The sequence below is a fragment of the Aphelocoma coerulescens genome, chromosome 1A (assembly GCF_041296385.1).
Source record: "Aphelocoma coerulescens isolate FSJ_1873_10779 chromosome 1A, UR_Acoe_1.0, whole genome shotgun sequence".
NCBI lineage: Eukaryota > Metazoa > Chordata > Aves > Passeriformes > Corvidae > Aphelocoma > Aphelocoma coerulescens.
In genome coordinates, this window is record NC_091014.1 from 37962055 (window position 1) to 37988838 (window position 26784).

The window sequence follows — 26784 nt, forward strand, 5'->3', positions numbered from 1 at the left end:
AAATCAGTATTCCAGATGCATCTCATCAGAGTTGATGAGAGTGATCACCTCCCTCAATCTGCTGGCAGTGTTCCCCTTTATGGAGTCCAGGAGGCTGTTTGCCTTCTTTGACACTAAGGTGCACTGCTGGCTCACAGTCAGCTTGGTGTCCACTAGGAATCCCAGGGTTTTTTGTTCAAAGTTGAGTTCAAGCCTTTCTGTCCCCAGCCTGTTTTGGTACCTGGAGTTATTCCTGTTCAGGTGCAGGGCTTTGCACTTCTTGATGAATTTCAAGAGGTTTCTGTCAGCCCATTTCTTTAGCCATTTTAAGTCACTCTGGGTGACAGCACAATCCTTTGGTGTATCAGTCATTCTTCTCAGTTTTGTATCAGCTGCAAACTTCTCAAGGGTGTACTCTGTCCCATCCTCCAAGTGATTAATGAAGATGCTGACAGGGATTTACCCCCAGTGTTGGCTCCTGGGGTATATTTTGTGTGAAGGAAATCAACTTAAAATCTGTAAAATTTTCAGTTAAGCTGGTTTAAACATAGAGATTTGTCTCATAAAATACTGTAAGATTATAAAAATAATTATTGTTCTCTTCAATATCAACATTTCCATGTTCAATACTGTGCCTTTTATTGGAATTAAATAATTCACCCAAAAATTCTGGCCACCTCTATTCTTCACAAGAATGTTTGGGGACAGGGAGGAGGTGGAGGAAGGGAAAATAATAGCAAAATGAGGTTTTACAACCACACAGTTATTTTGAAAAAGATTTTATCTGAAGATTTGGTAAAATTTTATCAGTTCAAAGTGATGAGCTGTAGATAAAGGATAAAGAACTTTCAAGCACTGAATCAAGGGGACAGTCTGAATAACTCTATTTTTTCTAAAAATATTTGCAGAATTGATTTTTATTAGAGTCAGGAAGGAAAACAGATGTCAAAAACCTCAGCAGTTGTGAAATAGAATTTTCATTCCATTTAGGTCAGTTCTGTACTTAGAAAAGAAATTTTGAAAAAGTTCCTGGATTACAAATCAGCAATAAGTGATTGTGAATATTGCTTTACACAAAAGACGTCTGTTTTTGTAGGCTATCAATAAAGTACTGAGACTTAGAATGAAAAGTAGTGATGCAAACAAATCTGTCTTTATCTGAAGAGTCACAGTCTGTTGAAAGGGTCATTTCAATTTCAGGTTACTCCTATTTCATGACAATCACCATGTCTTTAATCAAAATTGAACACTGCAGCAAGTCAGGTTTCATTTTTATTGCTCCATGTAAATATATTGAAAAATTGTCAGTATAAACAATTTTAAGACAGAGCCACCCATATAAACCCTGTTTTGTTTCTGCTCTGAAGGCAGGCTATCATTAAGTCACAATTTGTGGTGATCATCTTTTAAGTTTAGTGCCGATTTTTGCAAGATACTTGAAATAACTTGTAGAAGCTACTGCTCAGCAGTTTCCACAGGCAATCATTCTAACATAAATCAGTAGGTTAAAATAAATTTTCAGAAGCAGGGGGGTGATAAGGGTGGCACTATTTTTAAACTGGTGATAGCTAAGAATTGTTTTATCTAGGCCATGTAGATCGCTTGAGATATTTTGGATGTGCCAAGTACACATTGGATGTCTGGAAAGACCAAATTTTGATATCACTACATCCAATTGTGCTATTGTAAGATGAGGCATGAAGCAACAGCCAAAAGTATGATCTCACCTTGGGGCTACTTTTGACCGATGCATATGAAAACTGAGTTTTCCACCATCCAATGGAATTTCCAAGAAATGTGTTGAACTGTTGGCTATGGACTTTTTTTTATTTAGCCATACAATAGTATAATATGCCCAATAGTAGAGTTTTACTCCCATTGCATTGTAAATAGACTTTCTCAGAGTTTTAGCAAACAAGCTATGTGTTTGTCAGTTCTGATCTTTAGGAACCTTGATGGTAGAACAGTGCAATACTGTGAAATAAGTTTTTAAGCCTAGTTTTGCGACAAATTTATGCTGCATATTTTGCACAAATCTAAGAATAAAACTTCTAATTTTAGTAAGATCTGCGATGTTGAGTTTGTAGCTTTTTTTTGAGAAGTATTATTTTAGTTCAGTTCTATGTTTGTCAAAGGCCCCATATTTCGAAACATATTTGCAGAGATAAGAGTCAACATTTTCCTCCTCGTGGCATCTATTCCATCCATGTGAGGAAATAGAGTGTAACATTCATAGCTGAAAGAGAAGCAGTACACCTAATAGAAAATAAGCAACCTAATGTGCTGTGCAGTACAATTTTCATTGTTAAGTGTGAAACATCGCATGATCTAAGAGAATGGAGGGAAGCCTAATGTCAAAATGAATGGGACCCAAGACTTCTAAAGACAAATGCCTCTATCTGAATCACTATATTCCAAATTAAATATTCAAAACAAAGTCACTCTATGGGCACTATGAAATTCTGCTTTCTTTTTCTTCCTGAGAGAATTTCAAGCTTTTTTTTTTTTTTTTTAATTTTTTGGAAGACTTCTCAGGATCACTGCTCACCTTGGATGGACAAAAAAAAGCAGGACTGATGAGCAAGCTCTCCAACTTGGAATAAACGGGGGTTGTTAGCTGTGAACGCATCTACAAAAATGTTTTGTTGTTTCCAATGATGGGACACATTCAGCACATTTCTTTATCTTCCATTTTGTGGTATAGCTGGCTCATGAAAAAAATGATCACAATAATCCTGACAGCTGAAAAAGGTAGATTGGAAAAAAAACATAAAGGATCTATGCCTCAGCTCCCAAAGGATATTCAGGATCAATGATTTTTATTGTGTAGATAACCATCTTTTAGGATTTGACTCTGAGGTACAGATTTCTTTCATATTAATCCCTACATAATCTTTGGATGCTAGAGGCTTTTGGCTATTGCTGACCTAAGGAGATAATACACTTTGCAGAAGCACACATCTCTCCAGGTATGCTGTCTTGACATAAGATAATTTGTTGTCCCAAACACAAAAGAATGTTAGAGGTGGAAATAGGATGAAAACATGACTCCCACTCACACTCATCAGAAGCCCGTTGTAGGTTTGAGAATCAGCTGACACAACTATGTCCAAGGTGCCTTAAAGGAGATGTCCATAATTTAACCCCCAAATGTTTATCTGTAATTTTTCACAGCTCAGCACCTCCAGTTGTGCAAAGAAGCTGTGCATAAATAAGTCATCTGGCTATGGCCCTGGGGAGAAGAGTAGAGAATGGCAAGTAGGATTTCATGGCTGGCAATCACTGGTGGCGAAACTGGCTTTCTTTGTTTATAAAGCCTCTGCACCGATCAAACTCAATGATGGCAATTAGATAGTTGTTATTTGTCAATGCAGAGTGAATAGTTATAATTGTGTTGTTCCTGTTTCCTCAGTCTTTTTCCTATATAATAATTCTGGAAACTGTGTGGGGAAATGCTTTTTTGCAGACTTGAAAACACCGTTACAGATGAAAGCATCTTGCATTTATTCTAGTGATGACAGCAAGAAAAAGAAGGCTTGCTTCCAAACAATTTTACACACATAAAATGTTTCATTTGTCCATCTTAGTCTTTTCCTGCTCTTCTTTTTGTAATCACAGCACTTCATCCCTGCAGACTCCTCTACCTAATGCTGTTGGATGATCTTTGTCAGGAATGCTTTATGAGGTAAGATTCTGTGAGCTTGACGTTTGCTCAGTAGCTCAGGCATGCTTTTCTAAAAATACTGTTCTACTTTTTAGATATCTTATATTCATTGTTGAATTGTTCTTGGACTGATCCTTAGGATTCCATGGTCCCCCAAACACCAATGAGCAATTTTCATCTTTCTCTCAGAAAAATTGTGCTCAGTGGCACAGATTTGCTGTGTAAATTTAGACATATGTGAGGTTATGTAAAATGAGGCATGGGCATATGTTTGCAGGACTGGAGCTCTGGTTTGTGCTAGAGGCATGATATGAATAAGATTCAAAATCTGGACAGTTATAATTACACAAAAAGAAGGGTTTATTAGGATAAAGAATGTCCGTTTCTACTAGTCATGTATGTGAAACATAACTTAAATTTAGTAAACTAGAATTGGGAAAAGCCATGATAGTTCCTTTTCTGTCCTAACTTGAAGTAAACTTCAGGTCATAGTCATTAAGAACAGAAAATGACATGCCCATGCATATGAATAGAATACGACCATCTAAGATGGGCATCAATAAAAAAATCTTTTTCTTTCTTACAAAATAAAATTATAATTCCTTGAGTGATTTTTTTGGTTACTACAAACTTTTATTGCATAAATATCCTATGAGAATCATAAACAAATAAAGTATTGCTTAATTTTTTTCACGTACACTTTTTTCTACTATTTCCTTGGTAATGGGCAGCATTATTTTTGATTTTGGTGTATTGATCCATTTTTTCCTTTTATTTACCTTCCTCACTTCATCATAACTGCAGGTTTTGGGGGAGGGTTAGTTTATACAGAGTTGAGGATTTTCCCCCACCAATAAACTGTCCACAGCACAGACAGCTCAGTGAGGTCATGCTAAGTCATGACTCACAGGGCTGTCTCTCCTAACACTTTTACCAGGGAAAAGCATGTTTTTTCAAGTTCAAAACTTCTGTTGATCTTTGAAAAATCTAAGGTCTCTAGATCAAGATCTTGTTAGTGTCAACAACATGCTTCCATAAAGTGATTAGAGGCATATTCCTGTCCTTAATAACAAATTTCTATTGGCAAATATGCTTGCAGTGGGACTGGATTCAAGGCTGCAGCCAAAGTAATTGTAATTGAAAATCTGCACTTAGTGCCCTTTGGGTTTAAAAAAGGGAAGAGTTCAGCCTGGACATTTTTTTGATTTGCAATCTGCTTGGGAAAGCTGCAAAGACAGGAAGGAAACAATAATTTAAAACTAAGGTGACACCAACTAGAGAGTGAAAAGAAAGAAAAATATAGACACAAGCACTGTGAAAAAATAAAAAAAAGGAGAATGGAGTACTTAAAAATGTGCATATCACAACAATCTTCTTTGTTGTTCCTAGCTCTCCTTTTATCCTTTTGAAGATTCCTTTTTCTCCCATTGCAATCCCATGTAGTATACAGCAAAACCTACTGCAGGCACCTCTCATGGCTAATCTGGCTTGATTAATAAATGGTTTCCAAGCTGATACCAAGATCCATCTGTATGTCAAAGCATCAGACATAAGGTATTTGATATGACTTGTGGTGGACTGTGATGGGAGACTAACATTTCTCATGCAGTGTACCTTCCCAGTAGCATGATTTTGCAGAAGTTAATGCATAATATGGCCATATGTTGTGTCTCACTGAATCAAGATAAATTGGAATGTAACATTCAGCAATCACAGTTTTACATTATGCAGGTGCAATATAGATAAAATTGCTACCAGCTTACACTGAAGGATGAAGTGTAGATATGCCACGTTGGGTCATAGTGTGAGGACAGGACAGACATTCACCAGCTTCAGAGATTTGAGATTTTAATGCCTTGTCTATTTCTTCTCCTGAGAACAAAACTTAGAAGTACTATATGAGATTTCTAAGCTTCTTAAATTTTATGGAATCAAAATACAGTCTGTGTTACTAATTCTTCCAAAAACATCTTCCAGCTCTGTTCTGTCAACTCTGATTTCAAGTGCATCAAAGATCCTAGGTACAAAAACAGCCATTCAAATACATGCCTCAAAGCCAGGAAAAAATTAAATTTTTTTGACCCAGTAGGTTGCTCCTCTGTTGATTAATCAGTACAGTTTGACTGAAACTGGCAGAATGACTCAGATTTCCCCGACATACATAAGCAAGGTCCTTACTGTTAATTGCTCATGATTAAGTCATTTTAGAGATGCCTTCTTATTCTTAGAATTCCTTCCTTGTACAGGTTTGATTGACACTGACTTCTTACTGACTGCAGCTGTTCTTAGAAATCCCTGTATTATATGGTGGACACAAAAGAGTTCTTACTATGGACTCTTCTACCTTCTGTATCTTCTCCTATTGTTCTGCTGCAATGCAGAATAATATTTACTTTAGAAGAAAAACCATGGTGGAACACTTAACTGAATTTAACTGGGTCATCATAACAATCATGTGTCTCTGCCGAACAACTGAATTTATTGTCTTATTGCCTTCTTCATACACTTTGTTTAGCATTTCTGTCATCTGGACCTGCTCATCTGTTTGTTGCCACTGGATTAAAATTATCATGAAAATCAATGTTCCCATTATTTTATTTGACGTTAAGAGGTCAGCATTTCACTTTTGAGATTAAAGTGAAATACCTGCAACAACCTTTAATTTATGAGTTAGTTTACTCACATAAGTAATCTCATTGGGTTCAAAAGAATCAAACTGTGTTATCAGTCATTTAATTTTGAAGTAAAGACTGGATATAATGAAGAAGTTTTTTCAGTGAGGGTGGTAAAACACTAAAGCAGTTTGCCCAGATGTGGTAGGTGTAAAGTCCCTGGAAACATTCAAGATCAAGGTGGATGGGGCTCTGAGCAACCTAATCCAGCTGAAGATGTCCCTGGTCATTGCAGGCGATTAGACTAGAGGGCCTTAAAGGTACCTTCCAAAACATTTTTTGATTCCATGAGTCTATAGTCTGAATTTATCCTCATGCATGAACTTTGGCAGATATTATGCTGTTTCTGAACATGGCTACAATTTCTGTAGTGTTAAGACTGTGCACTAATTCAGTTATAACAGTCATCATAACACATAGAGATTTAAGGTGTACAGAATGGAAAAAAATGGGCTGGATGGTTTATAAATAATTCTTCCATCCCCATGCAAATGCAGTTCACCTCCAGCATTTGGAAAAGTGTGTGTGAAGCTTCTTATGCTATAAAGTATCTTCTGCTCAGAATCTAACCTGAACAAGACACACCAAAAATGTCAAAATTTATGAATGACACTGAACCTTCAATTCCATATTTGCACATTTCTTTTTCACTATCCTCTATTAAGCACCTGAGCCATAAGAAATACTTACTGAAGCTAAAGGGGAAAACAAACAAACAAAAAGGGAACCTCATGCTCCAGAGGGCAAAACCACATGCAGCATTCACTCCGAAATTTGGACAAGTGAGAGATGCGTGATGGAGGATTGCCATAGGGCAGATTTACCTGTCCCTGCTATGAAATACTTTTGCAGTGTTATAAAAACTGCAGCCATGTAGCATGCAGCATCTGAACTACTGTGCCTCTGGATTAGGGGCATACCAATCAACAACCTGGTTACTGTTTTTCAATGTTTTTAACAAACCAAAGGGGAATTCTAACATACTCATTTCAATAAAAGGTCATATCCTCAGTCGATGTGTAAATCTGATGGAGTTGTTCTGGCATAGGTTATCTGAGCCTTTAGATCATTATTTCTAAAATATTAGAGCAGAGCCTGAGCTAGTGTAAATCAGTGCAACTCCACTGGCTTCAGCAGAATCACTCCAGTTTTTGTTGGCTGTGGATATTGGTCTTTATGTAAATACAGAGTACTTGATTGATTTCTCTATTGCACTGTTTTTCCATGTGGAATTAAATTGTTTTAAACTAAATCTGCTCTTTTACAAAGGTAGAGCAGCAGGGAGTGATGGATTAGACCCCAACTACCCCAGGGGGATCTGATCAGCTTGTCAGAGAAACTGTTTTCTTATATAATGCTCATTATGGTAGTCTCCCTATGGCTATGCTGAGAGTGAAATGTTCTGTGACACCAGCACACACTGATCATGAAGTTCCTTGATCAGCTCCTGTGCAGGTGGGATTGGCCATGGGTACCATGCTGTCCTACATTGTTCCCTGTGGCCTCCCTTGGGAAAGTACAGGTGTGGAATCCCCATCAGTACTGCACTGCAGGCTGTTGGCATGCTCATGGAAAACTTTAGTTATGCTTGCTTCCAGGAGTTCTCTGAAGAATGACTCTCATCCACAAACCAAATATTACTTGTATTTCATCCTCTTTTTCTGTTCCATGAGCAATCCTTGCATATACATAGCACAGAACTCTGTAAGAATTATGTGCCAGCAGTTTCTGTTGCTCCTATAACCTTACTCCAAAGCTTAGTCAAGGTGAAAATCCCAGCTGGTTCAGCTCCCCATCAGTCACAGTCTGGGATGAGATGTTCTCTGAAATTCCCAGGGCTTCGATCAAAGGTCAGGGCACTGAACCTGCATCCACACTTCTGTAAGCTACAGTATTATGGATGCTCATCACTTACTTCCCTGGTGGGATCATGGGTTTATTCCAAGTCACATGTCAGCTATTTCCAAGAAGAGAAAGGCTACTTTGATTGTACTGTCAGGAGCTTTGGTCGGTCTGGCGGGGACACCAGACCCTGACCCGGAAGTTGGTAGTGCTGTCTCCCAGGAGCTTGGAAAAATGTTTACTATAAATCATTGCACAGCAGACTGAAATTAATAAGCAAATGATTGCTGTAATTGGAGGGTTTGTGCAGCTGAACAACATTTGTACAGCCTGATATATATCCTTGGGAAATACTGTAGAGATGTAATGTACCCAGGAGGCACACTTTCTTGTCCACCGTAAACACCCATGGTAAATCTATGTGTGAGAGGCTATATTCCTCATTAATGTCAACGTTTTATTAATAAATAACAACAGGCTGCTGTTTACAAATTTGACTTCTTCCTATTTGTAGAAAACAAGCTGTACATCACTGATCACCCAGAGGTGGGATCTCCATTCCCATTGTGGTGGAATGGGAATTTCTAACTGGATGACTACAAGTTGCTCTAAATTGTATCTTCGAATGTGTGCAAGAATAGCAATATCTTTTTAAGCTGGGAGACTGCAGAAGGCTGGTCAGTCCAGAGGACCTTTGATCAGGGTCTGATGAGTTTGGATATGACTCTAATAGTTCTGGAGGATCCATAAGTGAGTCACTGGGGTGTGACATTCCTCATGGTATTGTGGAGTATGGGTTGCCTAAGCTCAGCTACCCCAAGCAGGGTTGTTGCTGTTGCTGTTCATCTACAATACTAGAGGTATTCTGTCAGTGAGAGCATTTCTGTTGCATCTCCGCTGGACTGCACTCAGGACACGCAGGAGGATGATTAAAAGGAAGGACAGTGTTGTTGAGACACCATCTGGCACTAGGGATATTTTCAGAGGCACTGTGATGAGGTATGGATAATACCAGTCTTCCCTCAGTGTGGAGCCCACTTTTCCCTTGCTGAGCCGTTTCCCTCCTTATCCACTGCTGTCATTGCAAGACAGGCTGAAAGGCCGCAGACACATCTTCCACCAGCTGTGCTGATCCAGAGCTGCCACTTGAAGCTGTGCTGTCACTGACACCCAGAATCACAGCAGCTTTCAGGAGACTTAAATTGATAATGATCAGAATCCAGCTCATGATAAGGAGTTACAAGGTGAGGTTTGTGTCACTCCTGCGACCCATCTGTGTTCGCACAATGTGAGCTGAACTGCAGTTCAGCTCAGCCAAATGAAAGGCATGGCTTAGATAGCAATGTTGCTGTTGCTTATTTAGAGGAGGCAGTTTTATTTATTTTAATTTATTTTTAGGTACATTTAACACTTGGAAAAAAAAAATCTTCTGTAGAGTATTATTATTGTTTGCCTTATGACCTGTGATGTTTGTACCTTTAATCTGTATTTAAAATTACTCCTCTTTATTTGTCTGTCAGTCACTCCGTCAGTCGCTCTGCTCTGAAAATCCCATTGATTTCAAAGGGATTTGGTGAAGCAGAATGATAGTTCTAAAAACCAATTTTCAGGGGTTGGTGAAAGTTAGATAAAGTTGGATGTTGTGTGATTTCTAGTAGAAATTATGTGATTCTTATGGTCCTGAATGAATAAAGTATGAAATTAAACTGAAAATGAAAATAAGGGGAATAATATCTATCTGTGACCCTGTAGTTGAAGCAAAGAGTCCTTTATATCCTGTTAGGGTATATGTCCTTGGTCTAGGAACTTACTTGTCCTATGCCATAGGAGCCTTAGGCTGAGTATTTGATCCCCTAACTCAGGGTGACAGTGCAGGGAATGTGTAAGTGTGCAAAAATCTGAGAGTTCAATCATCCTTGCACATGCTTAGTTCTTCCTCTCCATCCTCAGATTAAAAGATTTACTGCCAGGACATTTTATTTTTGCCGCAGTTTTTAAGTTAACAAAACAGACTGAAAAACACAGTTGTCATTGAGCAATCTCCTCAAACTTTTATTAGCAAAAAGAAAAGGAGACATCACAGGTACAATTTCAATACATATCACTATGCCATATCTACATTTTTCTAACACAACATCTTTCTAATTTGAATTTTTTTTTTACCCAGCAACAAAATAATCTTGGCTTAAATATATGTTCATCCTGAGAGTTCTCCTCCTACCTATCAGGATCAAGCCAAGGGATAAGAAAGTGGTTTATAAAGAAATACATCTGGCATTGATTGGCATTAGGTTGGTTTTTCAGCCAGTGGTAGTACAATGACAAGCCTTTTAGACAGATGATTGAACATTCATTTTTAGTATGGAACCTAATTAACAAACTCAGTGTACTTTCATTCAAATATTTTCAAAAGATAATACTAGTCACAAGTGTTAAATACCTGTTTTCTTTGCTTACTCATGCATTTATTGAACACTTGTTACAGCATTTTGTCTAAGATTAGGTCCAAAGTAATTTAGGCAGGCATAGCTTATGTGAGAGATTCTGTAGAAGATCTTAAATCATAGTGACAGCCATAAGAAATTGCTTAAATGAAAAACATTTCTGAACAATTTTAGGCCTAACAATGGAACTTTTTAAAGGATTAAAAAAAAACCACTTTGTGTATGGATATTTAAATGGTCCTTTCAGGAAATTACAGAGTATAAAAGCTGAAGACCCTCTATAGATCCTGTTTTGTATATAGTACCCTTGCTTGTACTTTAACTAAAACTAAACTTGTCAGCAGATAATTTATACTATTTGGAGTTCCAAACTCTTGATCTCTTTGACTCTGAGTTCAATGCTATTCAAAAATAATTCAGTAAGGACATGGTGCACAGCTTGCTCTGTGACTAGCTTAAAACTTTAAAATCATCAGGCTTTTCAGCACCCTCTGTAACTGGGAAAGGTGATCTTCTCTGGAGTCACCTTAAGAACCTCAGTTAACAAGTACTGGTTGCAGGTCAATGAATTCTGAAGATGAAAGTTAGGCTCTTCAGTCTCTGTTTTAGCATCAAAATGCTCAAAGCCAGAAGTTCAGAACTTCATCTAGAGGAACTGGACAAATGAAAAGTGTTGCATTTGCTCTTACATCAGCCTTTCTCTCCATTTTTGTCCATTCATGTCACCTTTTCTCTGCTTATTCTCATCATAGGAGGTGGTGTGTTGTGAAGACAAATTTCCTGGTGATGATGGTTGCACCTCATGGGTGCTGGCAGGGTTTTATACTTGTGGTGCATCTCTCCAGTTCCATTTTGATGCAGCCTGACAATTATTTCAGTGATCTGAATTTTTGCTCTGTGTTTTTTTGGCATCTATTTTGATTCTCTTGAATTCTTTTATTCAGTTACAATAAAATAATTGTGTTTATTTTAATTTATTTGATTTTATATTCTTTGCTAAAAATTGCTGTATTGCAGAAAGTTAGAAAAAGACACTACTTATAGAGGAAAGAAATGTATGCATATAATATGTATACAGAGTATAAATAATATATAATACAATATGTAGCTGTATTTTCAGTCAGTCTTTGGGATGGTACCTTATATCTTTGAGCCTAGTTCTCATGCTACACTTCTGCCTGACCTTCCTCACCTTGGCTCTGTTCTTCATGTTTTAGTCTTTTATCAGGCACTAGTGTTTAACCTTTTTAACAAAAAGGGGCATCTTCATGGGGAAAAGGTCCACATTTTAGATGTTTGAGTTCATATTGTTAGATGGCTATGTCATTGCAGATTTAACCTATTGGTCTTGTCTGTCTGCTCTTTTCATTATGCTTAAAAGGAATTCACAATACTCCTACTTTTAATAGCACTTATCTAAATCTTTCTCTTCACTTACTAAATAACATAAGGCCATTAAGAATTTAGATTCAAGAGGTACTGTCCTATAATTATCCAGTGCAGAACAAACTAGTAGAGCAGGCTTTTAAAAATCCTTCAAGTAATTTTGATAGTCTTTTTTTTATCATTTGACTGTGTCTGTCTTGGACCTGGAAAAGTATACCAAAAATAATAAATCTCTGCAAACTGTTAAAACTTGTTTCTTATATGTCCTTACTGTGGCTCGTGTCATATCTTGCAAATATTGATTTGTACATGAAATCAAATTTGTAATGGCTGTGTTTTTTTATTCTTTGTTCTTCAGCTAAGTGGGACTCATAATCCAAAATCAATATGTATTTTCAAGCACATAGAAAAACGTCTATTTGAACTGTGGATGATTTATAAAGTTTCTTTGTTCTTATATGCAATATGTATAACATTTTTGAGTCTCATTCTGATGTGAACGCCATTTTTTGAGTCACTATTATACTAGCGTTTTATTTATATAACTTCTCAGCTTGTCAAGAATATGTTTTTTTTTCCTTTGTGTAATGTATCAAAGCCTACCTGAAAGCATGAATCCCTTAAATGAGACCTCAAGTAATCTGCTCAGCTCTAACATAATATTAGGTGATTATGCCATGTCATGGGAAAATACAATTACTTGTTTTAGGGGAGCCATATTGGGAAGTCAGAATTACATCTGCCCACCTTTAATGTAGTAGGTGTGCATGGGGGAGAAGCCAAGAAACACAAAGTTGTTCTTAAGAGCTTTGCTTATTTGTAATACATTTAGGGTGGGATGTCAGAAGGTAAGAGAAAACCACGTAGAAACAGCTGACTGGGTTTATGTACAGAGAAATTCAAAGGTATTTGTCCTGGGGGGACAGACTGCCAAGGCCTTTGGAAAGTTAGCCTGATCATCTAAGTTAGAAAGCAATAAAAATGTAAAGCTCCTTGATAGAAAGACCTTCCCAGGAGCCCAGCAAACTGCAGAGGGCTAAGTCCAAGGTGAAAGCACTGTGTGAAATTCAGGGCAGCAGCCAGGGCTCAGGCACTTTGTCCATCCATGAGGAGTCCTGCTGCCCCGAGGGCACTGTGACACTCAAGCTGGAGCTGAAGCAGTGGCTGGTGGGGGTGTATTTGTACAGCACGTGCGTGAATGTGCTGTGTTGTTGAAAGAAACTGCTATCCACCACTACAGTCATGCTGGTTAGTAAATAAATTTTAAATTGTATAGGATGGGGTGCTGTGGCTTTGGTGTTGCTGCTACCCCACCCCTAAACTCTGTTATAACACCTTTACTATTCTGTAGTTCCACTTAGTCTCACTTGGTCGTTTCTACTTTTCATCTCATCAGCCTTCTGCCTCTGCCTTGTAATCCCTCTCAGTGAGATTTAAGGTCTGATACACTTCCAGCTCTGCAATGTGTGTTCCATCTCTGCAACAATTCAAACTCTGTCTTTTCAAGATTTTGTTTTGCCTTTATTTTCCCTCAATAGGGAGCATTTGTCTTGTGACCTCTATGAATGTTTCTTATCCACACCTGTAAATAAGACTGTTTTAACTTTCAAATCTTTTCTGCATTTTTAGATGTTGCATTAACTTGTGTATAAGCAATGGAAGCATATGGAATGAATTCTCTCCTTTTCAGACTAACCAAATGGTGTTGAAACTTTCATGATTCTCACAAATTAATCTTCTTTTTTAAAAGTGTTTTTTTTTTTTTTTTCCTTAGGAAGTTTCAGATTTTATATGTCAAATTTTAGCTTCCCTTGAATATAATGTTCTTCTGAAAGGCTGTACTTTATTTCATCATGCTTCTTGCTCTCTTATCCTGATTAGGTTTTTTGTTGACATTTTTCTAGGTTTTTGATTTGCTTTGGTCATTTCTATTGTCTGAGACATACTGGCAAGAAATTTCCCCTGCCCCCACCCCAATATTATAAGCTTATCTCTTTTTTATGCAGCCTGGAATCATCATATTCTTTTTCTAAATCTAATCCAAGATGTAAATCTAATGCTCGTCTTTTTCTTAGTTGTGCATTTCTTACAGGTTTTGAGAGGCTTCTGATAACTGTCACATTCTAATCTGAGGTTAAGGATTTGTCCAAGATTTCAGAAGAGTATTTGTCTTAACACTCTCAAGTATGTTCTACATTAATCCACTTCTCGAATTCCAGTGCTTGTTAAATTGCAGTAACATAATGTATTAACTAACTGCTCTTTCTCATTCAACTGTTGATTCTTAAATTAATCTCATATTCTGCAATGTTAAAGTGAGAAAACCTGCCTTATCCCATTTTTCTTTTCAGTGTTTCCTCTTGGCTTCATAAAGACACAATTATCTTGCTTGAACCTTTTCAGTCATCTGCTGTACTCCTGGAGAGTTTCAGCCTCTTTAGATTGTAAAATTCATGCTCCACATTGTCCAATTATTCCTCTTCTATTGCACTGTTTCTCAAATCACTCTTGTTTTTTTTTTTTAGCCTTTGCTCCTGATACTATGCTGTAATTATAGACAGTTACTGGAGAAAACTCTGTCTTCGAAATTATATACTCTGATGAGCATATGTATGAGCATAATTGGTCAAATATTATGTGTCCCAAAATTACCAAGGATTTCAGAAGCACCTAGATCTGATTTAATAGCTTGGGTTAATTTTTAGAATATTGTCACAACCTTTTAAAGATATCTACACTCTTTGCTAGTGTAAATCCAATAAATGTCTAATGTGGTTACAGTAAATTGGTAGGAAATGATAACACGGACTCACTGTTTTCTTTTAAGGTTGTATCTGAGGCAGTGGTACGCTGCCTCTCTTATATCCTACTCTGTTAAACTTACTGAGAAAAGCCAAAAAGCTCCAGAGAGACTTTATTTCAATTCCCTCCTTTTTTGAGGAATTTCAGACCTTTGTCTTCTGATGATGAGGAGAATGCTGTTAAGATCAGCCCCAATATCTTGGCCTCAGCAATGTGTTAAGAGAGAAATCTGGAGTTTAGTGAGGAAGAATGAAAAATCATGTTCACCTTTTCTCTTTCAAGAGAAAGCACACTTTACTGGCTTTACAAAGTAAAGGCTTATGATGTAAGAAATAGTTTTACATAGATTTATATGAATATTAACAGATAAAGGAGTGAATGTAAAGCCAAAAGTATGAGGAAGTGTAATTTTGCAGCCTATTATGGTAAGGAGCTGTTGCTTAAATTAATTTCAATTAAATTCTTTGACAAATATTTGCTGTTCACTGGAATGAATTTAGTTTGAAGAAAACAACTTTAATGAGCACCTTTATCCTAACTACTTTGAAGGTAGGATTTTTCTTAACTACATGCTTAAAACCAACTTAATTTACATTCACAGTTTAGATGTAGGGAGTAATTAAAAAAAAAAAGAAAAAAAGATGAGCAGTGTGGGTTTAACAGTTGTCACAGAAACACAGAATGGGTCAGATTGGAAGGGACAACAGTGGGTCACCTGGTCCAGTCTCCCTGTTTAGGCCGGGTCATGCACATGGCACAGGATTTCATCCAGACCACCTGTCTGGGCAATCTGTTCCAGTGCTCAGTCATTCACACATTAAAGAAGTTCTTTCTCATGTTCAGGTGGAACTTCCTGTGCATCAGTTTTTGCCCATTGCCTCTTGTCCTATTGCTTGGCACCACTGAGAAGATCCTGGCTCCATCCTCTTGACACATTGACTTCTCCCTTATACACATTCATTAATTCTCTGCCAGTGGCCTCTTCTTGAGATTATCACCTTTTTTAATTCAAAACTTCTAAACAAAGATAATTCACACAAAGCCAGATTCACAGTGCTGAAAGTACCAAAACATTCTTCCATACATCTTCCATGCAAGAAACTGTAACAGTTATAATTGCTAGATAACTAAACAGTTATGTGTATATAATTATATTGTAATTTTTAGCTACAGATGTATACAGAATGCAGACTGATATTATATGCAATTATATAATTTATTCTACAATTATCTCATAGATTTATATAGCCTGTGAACTGCCAGAATAGAAATTTCCAAATCATATGGATGCTAAAAAATAATAGCAAATTTTGTAGCAGTTAAGAATGGTAAAAGCCTTTGAAAATGGAAGTTGAATTTTATCTTAGAAAATTGTTTTTTCTTAAGAATTTGTTGCTGAGAGTTTTGAAATACAAGTAGAAAGAACACTAATGTAACAAGAGAATCTATATAAAGAAACAACAAAATATACATATAATGACTTGTCAATATAGAAAGCAGAATATGAGAACTGAATAGAGCAAGACCTATTAGGCTGTGTAATTTTTCCCAGAGAGCACATAGTACATTTAAAACTAAATATATCTGAGGAAGTGGTAGCCTTTCTGTAGGCAAAAAAATTTAAGTGCTATATGGAAGAAGCAGACAAATATATTTTTTTCTTATCTTCAAAGGAAATATATTCATTTTATCCCTCATATAGCCCTATATCAGAGAGCACATTAGGACTGTGGTTTCGTGAACATTGGTTTGTGAACTCCAAATTATTGATTGCATTTGGTAAAATTATATCCTCCTGGAGAAAACAAATCCTGGAGAAGATTTGCAATGTTACATACTTAACGGGGAGGACGGGGAGACACTAATAGCAATATTAGCTGTTCTTTTGTTTCTTTTGAGAAGAAATGTGAGGGGTCTGTACACAAACTTTGCAGTTTTCTCATCATTATCTTACCTATCTAGTCATCCTCTGCAGGGAAGTGATAATTCTCTACTGTAGTATTTTCTTCTGTGGTTTCTTGCATTTCCTCTCGCTTGCCTGGTTTGCACCCTGACCAGGCTGTTGGTGAAACCTAGGATACTGAGCATAGGAAAAGAAGTAGTCTAACCCTCCAGATTTAATTTCATACTAAGGGTAGTAAACAATAAGGTTTCTCTGCTGTTTTGCTTTTTTACACAGTTTTCACAGTTTGCTTTGCTTTCTCTCTTGCTGCTGGCAGCCTCCTTATTGGGGTTTTCAAGGATCTTTTTCTTCTTGATGGAAGTAGAGAGGAAAAAGACTGTCTTTTGAAAGTGGCAAAAAAAAGGGACAAAATTCTTGCAAGTTAGTCTCCTGGAAGGAAACAATTCCTACCTACTTGACTCATCAACTCATGCTAACCTCAGAAATTCTGAAACTTTAACTATTGCATGCAGTGTAAACTGGGGCTTTTCCTTTGGGGAAAGTCACAGTTGATTGAAAACAATTTAAAATGCCAATTTAAATTGGCATAATTTAAAATGCCAAAGTAAAGGCTTTTGCTTTCATTTTCAAATACATTTCGGAGGAAATTGAATTTGATTTAGAAAAATATTTTTTTAAACTTTTTACAATTTTTATGTTTGCATAAGTCAGTTAACTTTGCATAAGCAAAATGCATTGAAATGTGTTCCTTTGGCTTTCTAAATTCAGTTTGAATGATAATAAATAATGTGCTCTAGACTTAAAAATGTCTAATATGAAGAAGTTTCAAATAAAAGTACACAAACACCAAGGATAAACTAGGTTTGTTTCTAACTCTGACAGCTGGAAAATAAAGCACAGCCAATGTAAAATGTTTTTGAGATGTAAATAAAACAGACCTTTGAGCTGGTTAAAAGAAAGGAGCTAAAATTCCCTAGCTAAGCTCTCAATTTCAGACTTATCTATACATTGTCCTTCCATTAGTGCCCATGTTCTTCAAGTTCACTGTGACTTGTGAGAAGTTTTAATTGGAAGGTACTGTTTGTAATAGACAAGTTAGTGAGCAGTGTCATCACTTCAAAAAATGATGGATGAAGGGACAGAGTGTAGGAACTGGGATATATTTAACTGAGAAATAGACAGGTTCCTCTCTGCTTAATCAGCAGTATTTACACTTAAACAAAGGGGGTTTTGTGATAATGGCAGCTGAGGTGAGGTGGTTTGTCCAAAGCCAAACCCTAAATACATTCTTTATGTCTCTGCAGGCTGGAAGAGTTCAGAGCTTTCTCTCTACTGTTTTCTTCTATCAGAAAATGTAGAATAATGACCCTTGATTTATATAGATAGCAGTGCTTGATTTAAGAGATGACAATCTGCCAAAGGTCAAAATTTTGAAGTATAATTAGTCAATACCAGTTAAGAAAATCCTCCTCAGGAACAAGATAGAAGTAACTGATGACCTAAGATACTGTAAAGATAGCTGCTTATTTTCTCCTAGAAATCAATTTATGATTGGATTAGTGTCACAGTCATGCAGAGACAATTATATTATCACTCTTATTAATGAGTCACATTCTTTATATTTTAATATATTGCTCTAATTATTTTAAGAAAATGAAGACTGTGTATTGGCCAGTTAGATTACTTACCTTATCTCTCATCAGTCTCTGCATCTCAGAAGATAAGGATAGAATAATGTAGTAACAGTGATTATTTCTGAGTCAGAGGGGGGTATAGTAAAAAAAAAAAGCATCTAATCTTCATAGCTAGAAAAGTTAAAATGGGTAAAATCGCTTCTCTTGTTTTTCCCATGCTCAAAGGCTTAGTCTGGCTTTAAAACTGTTTGTATTAAGAGGGAAATGGTTCACTAGTCTGTGCTACTGTCTTGTCCTTAAAAAGCTTCACATGCCTGCCTTTGCTGCCTCACTTGGCTCTAGTCCATCATTCCATGGGAGCCACATAGTCTGGTGAGGTCCAGGAGACAAAAATACTCAGTATCAGACCAAAATGTAAAGTTGCTCTCTCTGAGCAAATATACTTTTGATTTCAAGCAAAAGATAAATTCAACTGTACATGTGAGGAAGATGTGCACTGGTACCTGGGGAAATCCCTACTGACAGACCAGTCCTCAATTTCAAAAAAATCATAACTCCTCTTTAAGACTTTAAAGCATATCTTTCAGAGTAGAGGCTGCTGGCATTTCCTCCTATCTCCCCAAATTCAAATTTAGCTCTGATAAGATTCAGTGACAAGGATAAAAGAATTTTCATGCCATACAAATGTAGGCACAGCTGGCTAAAGGTATAAGGCATAAGGTTTTCTGAGAGTTGCAGTACAGTCACAGGCAGTTTCTTGACTATTTCTGATGGATCACTGGAAGTCATACATATAACAAATATTGCAGTTTGAAGAGGGGTTGTGTTTGGATTGTTGCAAGGGAAGGCAGGGATATCCCAGAAGCAATGTATTTTGCTCCTTCTCCCTCTGCCCCTTCCTGGCCAGTACACTGGCTGTTATAGAAGTCTTCTCTTTGCCTCTTGGCTTTCTTTTGTGACTTAGGCCCAGTCCTTTATCCTTGCAATAACAAGACTGAGGAGATCTCAAGAGTCTCTAAGATTAGGTTTGAAAATCATGTGAATACAAAGAGTAACCCTCTGGGGATAAAATCTGAGATTTTGTCTTGTCTACAGAGATAGTTCAACAGCTCAAAAAAGGTACCCAGACACAGCAAGGACAAGAGTAATTTTTGAAATATCATATTTTTACATAGAAATCAGAGAATAATTCAAGCTGCAACAAGGAACCCCAGGCCTTTATATGAAATTTAAAAACTTCTGTTTTGGTGGCTGAATTTTTATACAATTCACAATCAGCAGACAGTGCGAGTGATGAGCCATGACATTTGAACATAAAGACATAAACTGGATAGAGACTAATGCAAAGTGCAGAGCATTTAATTAAAAAATAAATTCCCTCAATATAGTTTAAAATCATATTTGCTTAAGATTTTATATCAGCTTGAACTGATTGTGGCTGTGTAACTGCCCAGAGCTTGCTGACAAAATAGCTTACTTTTAAACTAGAAAGGAAAATTTCTGGGTGAAAAGAAAAAACATTTTATTACATAGTGTTGAACTGTTGCAGCCAGACTGAATCTTGATTAATTGTCCAAAATATTTTTTGTCCTGTCTCTCCAATAAAACACATTACAGTTGGCAGAGAGATGGAGGACCAGCCTACTGGATTAGAGTGAATGTAGACATTGACAGGTTCACATTTCTCCTCTGGCATGACAAAATCAATATGCTATTTCCCATTCTTAAATATGACCGAGAAAAGGCAATGTATTATCAAGAAACTTCTAGATGCAGAGGGAAGTAAATAAAACAATCCTACCATATTTCACTATCCATAACCTTTACAGGCATTTCAGGGAGTATCCTCACAGTACCAAGGCAGTGCCAGGCAGAGAGATGGCTCTGCTGCCTCTTAAAAACCCTGTCAAGTGTTGACTACAGTGTATCATGGTACTGTGGCTTGGCTGATAACTGTGTGGTGAGGCCTGGGCATGTTTGCAGTACTATCCTGCCCCACAGCTGTCTTGTGCTGCTCAGGGTACCCAAACTAGCTCGTTCAGACACCCTCTGAAACCCTTCACCCATCAAAGGCAGTATTATCAGAGGTAATTACTTATGCTTGGGTGAAGTTCCCTGTGAACCTCTGAGAAGCTCCATCATTATCCTCCAAGTCCCTCATTGAAACTCTCCTTTGCCAGGATGCCTACAAAATGCCTACAAAACACTTGTCAACAGTTAATCTGTGTGTGTGTGCTGAGATAGCTGCTTGTCATGGTGGCTCTGACATCCTGCTGGCTCCATGCATTTCCTCTGCATCCGTTGCTTGGCCTGTGTTAAGACTCAAGACCTGTGGGACTGAGGACCACCTTTAATTCACTGAATTAAACCTGCACAGAAAATACTTATTTGAGATTTCCTGAAAACTTGGAGATGTACAGGACAGTGTCAGAAAGGATGCTTTAGAGAACTCTGCTTAGTTAACCAAGAAATTGACTGAGAGACAACATAACTAGTGTAAATAAGGTTCCTTCAGGGAAAGGATATACAAAGGGCTCTTTAATCTAGTAGAGAAAGACAGAAACAAGAAATAATGTCTAGCAGTTAAAAACTAAATTCATATTAGAAATAAACTACCCATTTTTAACAGTCAGCATGGTCAACCAGTGGAACAGAGTGGTGAAGAGATCAAAAAATGCTGTCCCTTAATACCAGGAGAAGAATGCTGCTCAGAATTCTCTGCATTACCCTGCCAATGCCATGCATTGCTAGAGTTCGATGGAATACGACAGCTACTGATACACAGGATGTCAGTCCAGATGATCCCTAATCCTGTCTAGTTTTATGAGTCTGCAAAAAGTGGTTAACAGCAATGTGAGGACTTCAAAGATGCTAGATTCACCTAAATGATTTTGTCCCATCCATGATTGGAAGGACACATGGTATGTCTGTGTGCAGTTTTGCTTACCAATTTAAAATTGCTGGGTTTGCTTGCTTTTAGATTTCAGGTGAAATATTGACTGCATAATATAACCACTATATCTGCAATGAGGAGAGAATAAGGTAAGAAAACTAGATTATTATTTTCCAAAGGGAAAACACACAAGTCTATATACCCAGTGTTGTTCTAAATTATTTATAGCATCTATTAGTAGAGCAGACAAAGCTTTGTAAAGTGCAAATGAGCCAATTGCTAAGACTTTTACATGCAAAACAAAATCCCTAAAAGAGTAGTCAAATTCTAAGTTTAAACAGTTTATAGTCAGGTTAGTAAAATAGTTTGCACCAGTTTCCCTAAGCAGATTTTTAAAATCTTTACATTGAAAGAAAATTTGGACTAAAAATCTTCCAGAAAGCTTCTTTTCGTCTATTATGCATATTGCTTATAGATAATGTCAGTTTATTGCTTTAAATAGTCAACACCATAGACATTTAAAATACCCAATTTTTGTGCAGAGGACATCTTACCATGTTCTTCACGCAGTTAGCCCTGGATTGTGTGAGAGCTTAGATTGCATCACTGAACTATTTAATAAAGCAGTGACCTTAGCAGTGGCGTGCATTTACACTAAAAGTTCAGAATTAAAGGATCTAAAAAGGTAATGAGGAAACAGTTACTCTGGCCTACACATTGAAATAAATCTCCAGGGACTTCTATGTTCAGCAGTAATATTGCAGATGGATAATTCCCTCATTTCTTCTTTGGATTTTCTAATAAAAGCAAGGTTGGAAAGCAGTGCTCCAGGAGAAGAAAGTATTTGTGAAATTTCTTTGTGTTTATTAAAGAGTCATATCCCTTAGGTTCTTGAAAGAAGCTTGTTCAGATACAGGCAAATTGTAGCAAAATAAAATAATGTGCCACACATGCTTGATGAAAAACGTTGATGTAATACCGTATTTCAGTCATTCTGAATACCTCTTCTCACTCATCCTTTACTGTGAAAGAAGAAAGAAAACATCTCCAGATCAACAGTACTCAATTTTTTTGGTGTGTGAGTGATGCCCTCTCAAAAGAACCACAGACATGAAAAAGAATTTAAGAATAAAGCCGTGGGATGGAGACTAACAGAAACTGACAAAATGAAGTCAGTCCTGACATTAGTTACTAGATTAAAAATGTCAAGACCATTTTCTCTGAATTATATCAGACTTGAATTTCACTTAACTTGGTGGAGCTCTCCTCACCTCTGATTCCAATCAGATTAATCTACAATAATTCTTAGTGTTTGATTATCTGCTAGAATATATATAACTTCAATCAGGCTCTAGTAGAACTGTAAGTAAATGATAAAAATACTGGGCACATTTAGGAAAATTAATTGTAAAAAAGCAGTGGATTATAGACTGCAAAATAAAATAGGACTCCCAGCATGTGAAGTTTTTGTTTTTAATGCTTAATTTATTACTTCTTGCTGTTCAAGCAGAAGGCATAGTAATTTCCCTATAAACATGCTGATCAATATTTAGATAAAGCAGTGAATAGAGTTTTATCAAACTTTATAGGCCTATAAAATGGGTTTGAGTAAAAAGTTGAGAAATGAAAATAGTAAACAAGAACTGTCACAATAATTACTTACAGGCTGAAAACTGCTTCCTTCCATACCCCCCAAACTAATAAAAGACACTTTTGCATGGAATACAGAGTAGGGTTTGTATTGATTCATCTACTGCTACTTTCATTTGTCATTACAATTAAGCCTTTTCGATAAGCCAGCTCTGCTTTAAATAACATGAAATGGTGATAGGCCCCAAAAGATTGATTTCCTGGAATTGGTTTACCTAAGCCTTTGCCTGATTGATCTGCCCACCGATCTACCCATGGTTCTCTGCTTTTCTTCCAGTCCAGACCTCTTCTTGTAGATGAGATGAGAACTACTCAATACCTGTGTCCATTCAAATTCTGCTTATAATGCTTTTGTCAGAAGGAGGGAGTCTGGGAAGGAGCCATAAAACAGAGGTACCCTGTAGCTAGCGAAATAACTTATTTTCTGAATCCTCCCAAACCAACACAGGTTTAAGGCATTCTGTAACTCTGGAAAATCAAAACTCCTGGGTTTCTGCAGGGACCGGGAATTGACTGCAAAAGACATGCCAAGAAGTAAATTGTATAGGCACTTAATTTCTAGATCTTATTGCTATAGGCTTTACCACCTGAAAACTATCTTTGCACCTCTTGAAGGAGTTCTGCCACAGTATTACATATAATCCAAACATTTAAAATTATAGGAGGCATCCCAAACCTTGTCTAGTGCTGCCTGCCTCTTTATGGACTTTATTTTCTTGTCGTGAAATGTTTGTAATTAAACTACCTCTCCTAATGTTGATAGCTTTGTTCTTGTTCTCTGATAAATTTGTCCTTCCTCCAAAATATTCTTGTCAAGAACTTTTGTCCTTCCAAATGATTCTTCTATAGAAGAAGGGAATAATATTTGTCACAGCTGACTTCAAGGAACTTTATTTGATATTTAGACAGTCGTTCAGAAAATGATCATTAACCTTTGGAAGTTTTAAACCTTTGATATTTGAAAAGTCAAATTTTACTGGCCTAAGAAGCAATCCAAATCTTAAGAACAGATAGGTAATGCAAAGCAAATCATAGAGTCAGAGTAAGACTGATAAAGGAGAAAGCATAGGCTCAAAAGCAGGCTACATGGTGTTGATAAAACTATTGCTGAATTATCAATTTGTCTCCAACCGTTACTTTAAAATCGAATCTTTTAAGTAAGATGGGGTCAAGTTCTAATCCTTCCTCTCTCAAATCTGAGCAATTCCCATTGAAATCACCTCTCCCTATATCTGGCAGAATTTGACACTTTCTTTTCAAGTGAAGCTGGGAATCCTACTTCACTGAAGGCAGGGATTCCTATTTAGAAAATAGGAATCTTTATCTTCCTTTCAACCAGTAATAGCTATAGGTAGCTCTCCCTGGTGTAGCAGAGCACAGCATGAAATCCATTACATGTGTTAATATTGCTTTTTTTAAGCCTAGTGGCATTTCAGCAGCAAAGTCTAAACCATCCAGACATATGAGGTATTTTTATTATATCTATTTTATATATAAAAAACCCCATTTTATTGTAATCCAGGAATATTGCCCTCTTTCTCTTAAATTACATATATATACACACACATATACACACATGCAAATATATATGTACGTATAAAATGAGCTGAAATTGAAATAAACATGCAGAGGGATTTTTTTATATACTTCCTAACTTATCTTTCATCACTGAAATAATTTCAAAAGACTGCTACTCTTGGCTCAAGTTTTTCTTCCCTTCTTCAGGTATCATCCGCTTCATTTGTGTTTTCATCAGTTTAAATGACTGACATCTATCTATGTCCTCACCATAGTGCTTGACAGGCACAGATTGCCTCTGATAATACCTGAACATAGAATATTAGGCATAAGGAAACAAAGGAAACAGCAACTACATGAATTGGAGAAAATATATCCACAAAATGATAACACCATAAAGTGAGTTAAAAGGAATCATAACTTCACAACAAGTGCAAAATTAACAGGGGCCATTTTAAAACGGACATGAGAGTGAAAAAGAAATAATAACCCAAGCCACATAAAGTGTCAGCCTATCTGCAGAGGGAATTGAAGATCTGCATAGAGGTATTTTGAACAGCAATTACAGAGTCAAATTATAGAAATGTGCCAGACATGCTTGATATGAGACATGACAAACAATGACTGTTTGTGGCACATGATTTCAAACACGCAAACATCTGCTCCTGGGACTGCAGTCAGAAATATGTTACCATGATCACCTGCTAAGCTGTGTTTGTTGTGGAAATCCTCACCCCATCATTCCAGTATGCAGCTGAGTGTAGATTTAAAGGGGAGAAGAGAAAATAAATCCAAGCTTTCCTGACAGGGTAATGCCATCTGTATGCTTTTCTAGCTGAAAACTGGTCCTGCTGTGTCATGGCTCTGCATGGACTCATTGCTGAGCTTCATCATTGCTGCATCTGAGGTGATAAGCAAACACTAAACTAAATTGAAAATAATGAGAAAAAAATGAGTCAAGGAGATTACATTGTAGATTCTTAGCACAGAAATGGCTGAAGAAATGTGAAATTTTTATAGTAAAATATACTAAGTATTTCAAGAGCTTGAGCACTGCCAGTGTACACCATAACCAATATCCCAACAAAAATACTACGTCTTTTGCAGTATTGGCAAAAATGATTATTAATGCTCATCTTCCAGGGCCTTAGGTGCTACAAAAGTCACCTAAGGAAGATCTCCTCTTACCAAAAAGAGGGTTCTGGTTATTTTGGTTGCATTTTTTTTTATTTTGCTATATTCTTAGTCCTGTAGCTGATTCATACAGCACTTACACTATGAATTTTTACATTTACAATATCTGCAGCTAAAGGACAGCTGAATCAACAAACAGATTTTCCCAGCTATTGTTCCTTCTCGTTTAATTTGCTTCATGGTTTTCACACTTGTAATTTCAAGGAATTCAAGATGAAAGAAATTGCAGTCATACAATGAATGTTTGAGCTGGACATTAGTAAGTGGTAGTATTATGTTTGTACATCTTTGACATCTCCCAGTGTTACTGCAATCACGGAGACAAATGTTAGCTTCTCCTACAGTGATAAGCTGATCATGGTTCCTTGACATAATAATGAAAGCACCATGCAATAGGCAAATTACTAACGTTTTCCACAAAAATGAATGTAATTGAGAAAACCTGATTCTGTCTGTCACTGACTTTTTAGGATGAATAGCTCTATTCAATGTATTTTAATGTGGTTCTACTAAACTTAAAACATCCAGACTTTTCTATATTATTTATATTTTTACATTTCTTGATGTATATTAGGGATGCAGTGTGTGGTTTGCTGGAAGTTCAGCTTCTGCAAAACAAGCCCCCCTGGAGCTCAGCTCACAAGGTTCATTGTAATGGCATTGATTCATGACATTCCTCTTTTTAATGATATTGTACATAGCAAGACTTTGAAATCACTGAATGACATTCCTAGGTGGGAAATCATGCCATCAGTCCAGTGGGGAATTTGCTTGGGAATGAAACCTGTTGCTGAAACCATTACGTTCAGAACTAGAACATAGACACCATGGGGTAGCTTTACAGAGACCAGGATAAAGGTAGAGCTGGGAAAATGATGACTTAGGTTTTGTCGGTTTTGTTTGGTTTGTTTCTAGGTTGTTTCTGGGGGTCCACTAGAAATCCTGGTTTTTTTTCTTTTGTTTTGTTTCAGTTCAAGTTGAGCTCTTAAACTATTTTTTTTTTCCCCAAGGGAGGAACTAGCTAAACAAAAAGCTGAACAAAATTACTTTGCACATGAATGGAAGAGAAAATTGAATACCTACAGGTTGGGTTTTTTTTATTGGCAAATACCTAAATGAAAAAATCCAAGTAACACCCTTCATGAACTGGAAGAAGATCACTGAAAGCACATTTTTCTCTGTGATAAACCCTCTAGAGAAGAG